Source organism: Lepidothrix coronata, unplaced genomic scaffold, assembly GCF_001604755.1.
Source record: "Lepidothrix coronata isolate B3197 unplaced genomic scaffold, Lepidothrix_coronata-1.0 Scaffold232, whole genome shotgun sequence".
NCBI lineage: Eukaryota > Metazoa > Chordata > Aves > Passeriformes > Pipridae > Lepidothrix > Lepidothrix coronata.
This window is the reverse complement of record NW_016690412.1, coordinates 939,448-948,476: the sequence shown is the minus strand read 5'-3', so window position 1 is coordinate 948,476 and position 9,029 is coordinate 939,448.

The window sequence follows — 9,029 nt, the reverse complement described above, 5'->3', positions numbered from 1 at the left end:
TCCAAAATCCACTACTGCTGAGTCCTGGATTATCCCTGTCTAAAAATTCAGTCCCCCTGTGTCTGAAGGTGAAATTTGGTTTAGCAGCAGGAAGGTGTTAACACAACCGCACTGTGGAGATTAACATTACAGCAAATCCTCAAAAGAACCAGAAATATCCAACACACTCAAGATATCTATTTTTGATGAAAGCTTCAAAAAAGTAATAAAAGAATAGAGTTTTATAGTAGGTCAGTTATTAATTTTCTTGGAACACCAACAAGATCTTGGCAAGAAGCAACATGTCTGCAACACAATTTTTTACTTTTTATGTAATAAGAAGTGCTGTATGCCATTTAACTTTCTCTGCTCCAACTATGTATTTATTGTTTCACCTGCTTTGAACTAGGAACAGTGATCTCATTAATAAAAGGTTAGAAACAGTTTTTCGTTTCATTGTAACTGATTTAATATATACTACTGCCCCTGGTCAGTTTGTGTGTGAAGTCCCACTTCACTAATGGTGATTATGGAAGTGTTTTGAGAGGGAGTCTGAAAATTTTTTAAAGAACCAGTGACTCTATAATCGCAGGCATTTGAAGTAATCTCATTTAAAATCCAGTCATTTAGAACAAAATCACCGGAAGTATATACTAGATGTAAATGGATATAATGCTGAGTAAGTAAAGCAATTCAATGAAAAGACATGATTTAATAGAGAATGGTCAGCTATGATGTCTGTTATACTACCCTTTGATCCATAAGGGTAAAACAGAACAAAACATTTGTATCTGTCAACTACAGACTGCTCAGCTCACATTAGTCACACTTAGAGAAGAAGTTCATGTTGTAGAATTACTACCTTCCCTATTTAATCCTTCAGATCTACACGAGGTAGACTGGTGAGGAAAAGATTGTGCATCAGCTGCTAGACAGTAGTCCAAGCAAATGGCTTTGTAAAGTGAACTGGACTTGCTCACCCAAGGTTCCAGACACGTACTTCACTGGTATCTAAACTTCATCAATCTATGAATACATAGTCATTGGGTTTTAAAATTTTCCCATCTGAGCTCAAATGTTTCACACTAATACTTCTGTTATTGTAAGAAATTGAAGCAGAAAAAAAAAAAACAACCACAAAAACAACTTTTCCGTAAAGCCTCTCACAGAGCTATCATTACTGCTTCAGACACAGCAACAAAACAAACTGAGATATGTTTGGAACCACTGACTTAATATCTGCAGTATGTGCATTCGCGTATGGATGCTAGTCATGCAGGTGCATAATCATGTTAAAACTGCAAACCCGTGAGCCTAAGCTCAGGCTCAAATCACAGTTTTCTGAAATGACTTGGACAACACAGGCAAGAGCTTTTCCTGAGTAGTTTCTAGCTCTTCTACATCATATCCTCATATACTGCGTTGGGGAATGAAGAAGAGAAATATGATTAAAGTATTTCAAGCCTGACATGAATATTTTTCCAGTGGAGAGGGTTTTGATAGCCTTGTAGACTGAATTTGGAATTTGCTTTTCTTCTGTAATTGGGCTTCTAATGGTGGCAGAATCAAGGCCTGAGTAGCAAACTAAAAATATATTTAAAGGGAATGACATATCTGTGGTACAGTAAAACTATTAGGCTACTGAATGCTTGTTTTGAATTACATCAAATCACCTGAAGACCATATGGCAAATGGAAATTTTTGAAGTTAACATTTACTGATATAAAGAAAGATTTTATTTTTTTTTTAGCTAAACCTATATATGTAAACTCACTTGCTTTCAATTTTTTGTAATCAATAACCAAAGGCCAAATGCAATCTGCTACAACTACATTATCTGCAGAACAGTGAGCCATCTTCCAGTGGAGAGGCCTGTCTGCATTTTTAAAAATGCAATGAATTAAGGACCAGTCACCTAGACAGTAACACCAATTCTTGTCAAATTCACAGGAGGAACCAGGACTAAGAATATTAAATTTAGATGCTGAACTGGGGACTCAGGTGCTAATATTTTAAAAAATTAACCTATATGTCTGTCTCTAAGAGGAGAAAGTCTATTAGGAAGTTTAATTTCCCTATGCACTTTCCCATGTACATTCCATGCTATTTGTGGGTTGCAGATGGAGACAGCAGACACCAGTCCTAAGAAAAGTTTTCTTGCAATGTGACAGAATATCTTTGATAAAATTTCAAACATAATTTTGTCATTTTCTAAGCACATTTGCACATATACATTCAGCAATTAGCCAAATTATTGTCCGAAACAGTTGTCTAACACACCTAGTGAGCCTTTGCCTTTGTCCTAACACTGACAGAATGTGACTTTCACTCAATATTAATGTCAGCATATCCCAGAAAGTAGGACTTTTTCTATCAACCTGCACCTCAGGAAGTCGTCCATCATCCCCATATCACCACTGGCGCATCAGAGCTCAAATCAGCCCAGCAGTTTAATTACCTAGTTAGCATCATCTCCTCGGACGGTAAGTTTGACGGAGACATAGACAACAGGTTAGCAAAGGCATATAGAGCTTTCGGAAGACTCCATAAAAGAGTTTGCCGAAATAAACACCTGAAGAAAAGTACAAAGATCAGTGTTTACAGAGCCATTGTGCTGTCCACTCTTTTATATGGGTCCAAATCATGGGTCATTTACCGCCATCACCTGCGACTCCTAGAACGCTTCCATCAACGCTGTCTCCGTACAATCCTAAACATCCACTGGTCAGATTATGTGACTAATACGTCTGTTCTTGAATAGGCAGCAGTTATGAGTATTGAGGCCATGTTGCTGAGAACACAGTTGCGGTGGGCAGGGCATGTCTCAAGGATGAAGGACCACCGCCTCCCTAAGATCATGCTCTATGGTGAACTTGCCACTGGCTGCCGCAAGAAAGGAGCCCTGAAGAGGAGACAAAAGGATTCTCTGAAACAACATCTCAGTCTTGGCCACATTGATCTTCATCACTGGTCTACTCTGGCCTCCAATTGGGAGATCTGGAGACACACTATCCATAATGCTGCTGCTTCTTCTGAGAACGCACACAGGATCACTCTCGAGGAGAAAAGACAACGCAGAAAGAATCGTGTCTTGCTGATACCATCCAAGGAGTCTTTCTGCTGTGCCTTTTGCAACTGGACTTGTCTATCTCACATTGGCCTCTTTAACCACCAGCGTGCTTGTAGCAAATGTGGGTAGAGTCCTTCCCAAATCTTCATTCACGAAGCCTGGCCATGATGATGAATGTCAACAGCATTTCATCCAACTTGCATCATAGAGAGCAGTCCCATAGTCTCAGACTGAATCCCAATTTCTAAGAAAATCTGACCCTTTTAGACTAGAATATCCATAACAATAGAAATTCATTGAAAGTTTGCATTTTATCTTAAGGCCATTCTAAACATATATTTCTCATTTCTGGGATGTTTTTTGTCTCTCCAGGCCCAGGATTTGTAATTTTTTTTCAGCCATGCTTGAAGCGGATTTTCTATAGTGAGTCTTGAGTGGTTGTCAGAGACTGAAATGGTTAATGATTTATGCATTCTAGGAGACTTGTAGGATTTTGACTTTTCCTCTGATGGGCAGTTGGGCCTGTCCCTCCCTCCAGTGATTTCATTATACCTCAGATTGTCAGCTGGGCAGTCCCTCCCTCTGCTAATCTTGAAAGGCAGGAACCAGGTCAGACACAGAAAAACTCTGCGCAGGCCCAAGGAGAGGTTGGAGGTTCGAGGCATGGCCTGTGACACTGACCATGGATATAATAACTCATAACTTCTTGGAGTGTGGGGGCTTCCCTCCTTCACCCCCAGCAGATCAAGGCCACCACTTCAACTGACAGACATGGAAGCTGCAACTACTAAGTTCCATCGCTGGACCCCGTGGGCAGTGGCTATATACATCTGACCCCTCTCAGCTTTTCTTTCTCTTACTCTCCCTTTCTCTTATCCTGTCTTCCTCTCCCCTATGCATTTTCTCCCCCCCCAAAAGGTTATCTCTATGTCACATTGTTATATGACAGCACCCAAATGCTAGCATACCTGTTGATACAGAATTGTTAAAATAAACCTTATCAATATATGTTTTCAGACACCGATTACTCAGTGTTGTTTCACTCTAATCCACCCCAAGGGAATTATTGATAAAACCCTGGGTTACCCCCCCTCCCCTTTCCCTGGGGTGGGTTGTAACAGTGGTCTGTCTCAAGAATATTTACTCTCAATAACTGAACATGAAGTGCTGAAGTGCACAGATCAGCACTAAATGCACATTTAAGGCAATAAGAATTGTGTGAGGATAGTTGAGCAATGATTACCTGGACTTAAATGTGCTGGTACCTAATGTTTTCAAAAATGGCCATCTGTCCCTTGGAAGATGCTTTTCCTGTTTTTTTTTCCCCTTTCTTACTTACATAAGAAAGAACACTGGTCTCCTAGAACTACCATTTCATTTATTATTCATATTCTTACTTCAACCCAGTGAGAAATGAGGAATGGAAAAATTTGCATTATGCATTCTGTCCAATGAAACATGGAGCTTTATTATTGTTGCGTTCTGGTTTGCTAGGCATAATACAGCATATGAATGACTTGCACTTGTTAAAAATTTAGGAATTTTTTTTAAGGGATACTTTTTAAAATAATTACTGTAATGGAAAGCACGTGCCAAATTTATACTTTAATATTTTAGTTTATTTTTATATCCTTACATTAACATGCTTACCTAAACCTTGTGTAGGATAAAGGCCTTTCCCATGCTTGTACCTGATATGTTCCATGAGGTGGAATTTCAGTTCACAGAAATGTTATTTGACAACACTAACATTCATTATTTGTCCCTGACACTTCAGTGACTGTGACTATGGCTGAACTGCCAAATAATAGCTGTTCAGGGACCATTCTCTGGCCCTAAAGTGAAGGGCCTGGCCTGATCCTGTCTACGCTAGGTATCTCCTGTCCTTCAGGTCTCCTTCGAGCCAGTGTCCTACCCGTGAGGCTCTAACATATGATTATCGTTGTATGTGTGTGTGCTCATGATGTTCACAGTAATAGAGAAGTGTACTGCAACTTACCAAAGCAGTGCTTTTGCTGCATGAAAATAAAATTAGGGTTGTACACCTTGGCTTTTATATGCTGATATGTTTGAGGTAAAAAAGCTGTTATTACAGTTTTGGAGAAACAAGAACGACATATTGTGTCATTCTTGTTCACAATGCCCTTTTGGGAATGGTCCTTAATGCCTCCAAACCCCAAATCTGACTCTGGTCATTATGGCAGAGTATGCCACAATGTGCCAGTTGGCACAGGATAAAATCATGCCAGCAGGCTGCTGAGTAATCACGCAGTGTGGTTGATCAGAAAATGAGTTTCCACCATGACTCTTGTTACATAACTGGATAGGTGTGTTTTAAACACTTCCATAGCCTCCAGTGGTTGAAGAATGCAGCATTTGGAGGTGTGTGCTTATCTGGGTAAGTATAAGTTTTGCTCAGTTTTCCAAATGAGGCCATTAACTTTGATTTAATTACTTTTGATTTCCACTGGTGACTGAAAGTCAAAACTCCTGTTTTGTCACATTTAACATATGATAATGGGAAAACCACACTTTTTTTCATCTCTGAATTCTGGGGCTGTATATGGTCTCATAGACATGCCCAGTTTGTGATCCATGACCTGGCAAGTCAGTTCATTTTACCTGTATAACAGTTACAGGGATGTATCTGAGTCATCATCCCTAGAGCTGTTTAAAAGACTTGTAGATGGGACACTCAAGGACATGGTTTAGTGCTGGATTTGGCAGTGTTAGGCTAAGTGGTTGCACTCGATAATCTTAGAATCTTTTCCAACCTAAATGATTCTATGATTCTATAATCTTTAGAGAGGCCTTGTGCCTGTCTGTCCTCAACCATGGTCTCCTCTGGGACCCCTCAGCCACCCACGCAGCTGGAGTACGGGGCTGCAGGGCATGAGGGCTCTCAGCAGGCAGAGAAGCTGCAAAGGTAGAGAGGATAGTTATCAATGTGCCATCAATGCACATAACTGTAATTGCGCTTCTTAAAGACTTATTCTTTCCAAAATGTCACACATTATGCAGGACTGGAATTGAGAGATTAAAAAGAGCATGAACAGTTAACAATGAAGGTAAAGTCTTTGCTCCTTTCACCGCACTAATCTGCTGAGGGAAGACAGTTAAATTAAATCTGACTTCTTGAGTAGATCTCCATGCACACAGCTGTTAATTTGGGGTGAAGGAATGCACTTTGTGTGAACTCCATAGCTTTATTTTAATTATTTTTTTAAAAAATCTATTAATTTTTCTTTTGAATTCACAACATGTTTCTGTTTCTTTCAGGGAACAATATGAGCACTTTCCAGTGGCCAAAAATAATATGTCTTATTTCCAGTGGATTTTAACCAAAGACTGCACAGGTCCATGGATAAAAAATCCGCCTTATATTTCAAAGTACAAAGTTCAAATTTAGCAGATACTCGTAGTTTTATTTTCAAATTTTAACAAGTCAGATTCTCAGTTTTTGTAAATCAGCAGAACTCCACTGATATTAAGGGAACTATGTCAAGCTGCATTAGCTTAGTATCTGGCTTCGTACCTTTTTTTCCTCTTTGTGTTGAATTCAGCTTTCAGTACGCATGTACTAATAATTTGTCAGGAGTCCATAACTAAATTTTTTTTCTTTTACTGTAAGTAAAAATATAGTATGTGAAATTCTGAAAATGATTAGGCTTTGTGAAGGGAAGGTTGTAGGCATAAAAATAGGTTAAAGCTGGACAGTGGAAATGTTGACAGAGAATGAGCAAAATCATATGGACAGAGTCTTTTTGGTCTCTGCAAGGCAGAAGAAGATACAGAGGTTTCCTTCCCTCTTTTACACTGAGACACAAGACTGTTCAGAAATACAACGTGACAGCAGCATGATTTTTGCGATCAATTCCAATGTCTGAGTCTTTCAAGAACAGCCTGAGGCCACACCAGACTCCCTGATCTGTCCATTCCCTAACTGTTGATACTCATGGATTTCTTTCCCTGCTGATCCAGTCCCTTGAATTTAATGATCAATTAAATCCTTGTATTCAGTTGTATTGAATGTTTGCATCTAACAAGTATTATGCGAGAGTCCATGTATTCTGTGGGAGTCATTGCTGGGGCCAGGTTTGCTGGATGGGTGAGCTGCAAACTAGAGGCTTGCTAGGGCTGTTCCTCAAGAACCAATATTAACCTATCCACTGAGACAAAGATCTTATCTTTTTATTTGTACACTGTCCAAACAGGACAGCCTATAACTAAAACTGTTTGCAATGAAGAGTTACTTAGGCTAAAGATGAGTCAGATGCATACCTCTTAGCATATCTGAGTGCACATAATTACAAGAAAGAAGGCAGAACTGAATGCAGCAGAGCTATGGGTCTGCCCTCTTGGGTAGCTAATGGCTGATCAGAGCTAACGTGGATAAGTAGAGTGAGTGGACATGGGAGGTCTTCCTACATGTCTCCAGGAGTGTTTCTGGTTGAGTTACAATCATCTCTGCATTTTATCCCATTTTATTTAGGTAGAAATGGAATGCAAATCTGTTTGAATAAGGATAATGAGGTTCCATGAGGACACAGAGGGGCAAGGAAGCAGTGCCCATGCCATTCAGGCAGCAAACTAACCCCTCAACTAGGCAGACCCAACAAGTCTCCCTGGATCTGTCTTCCTGAAAGTCTCTCCAACAGCCCTTTGATTGAGTGTTAGATTTTTGATTCAAATCTTTACAGACTGATTATTTTTGCAATGTTTTTAAAACCCTGTAGAAATTTATAAAAGAAAAAACTATTCAATCTATGCTGCATGAACGAAAGATGATTTGGAAAATGATCAGCAACATAAGGAGAGGGCAATTTCTGAGTTACATACATACAACCATAATCAAACCTTCACATGCAATTAAAATGATGATAATTTTTTACCAGGCCTATACAAAATTAGGATTTGTGCTATGTGATTCCAGCACATGTATAGGAAGCACAAGAGACTAAGAAATGTAATAATGGAAAACTTATATGACAGTGTCTGATATTGAAAGGACAATTTCTTGAGCTTTTTCTCATTTCTCTTCCGTTTTTCTCTGGCAGCAAATTTGTAAATTTGAATTTGAAATCCTATTAATTTTATTTGTCATGTAAAAATAGACGTGCATCTAAAAACTACACATGCATCTACTATTTTTGAGAAGATTTTCATATGTATTTCTATACTTCCATGTAAATTTCAAATACAGTTTGACTGGTACTTCACAGAACAGGGTGATTTTTCACATGGTTTATATTAGCTTAGCTCACATTTATCCAACTTTGTGAACAGATTCATTTGTTGTAGTTGGATTAAATTTAGTGCCATGAAAATAAGGCATTTTTTAAGCCAAGAAAGCCAAATTTGTCCTCATTTACCTCCTGTGGAAAGCCATTAACTTTCATGAGTAGAAAGTAGAGCTGAAATTGGCTTTGTATACTGTGGAAATTGCTGCAGTGCTTTGCAACCCCTTTCCTTACGCTTTTTGTGGTTAAGAACACGTGAGATGACAAATGCAACCAAAATTTTGACAATGGATTTACTGGCTAGAAAGTTGAAAGGCTTCCATTTAAATGAGTTCATTGTAAAGTCCACAAAATTTCCAGAAAGCACCATATTTCTCAACAGTTGCATTATCACTGAAGATAGTATATGAGTGTATGAGAAAGTGAAGTCCATCATGACCTTATCTCTGCAGTGGTTAGACAATGACAGGATGAAAAACCTGCAGATAAAAAGTTCCACTGTTCCAGAAGTGGTGAAGTCATAGTTTTTTTTGCCCTCAGGATGAGTACCATCCAGGTATCCCATACTGCACACAGATGAAAATGTAATAGGTAATAAGAATGGAAACACAAGGCACATGTTTTGATTGTCTAGAGCTTAATGATGGTGCAGATAGGATTGAGTAAGAATCAGGGGGAAGGCCGACAAGGCAGATATCCTGTTGGGATTCTGTTTCAGACCAACCAACCAGCATGAAAGG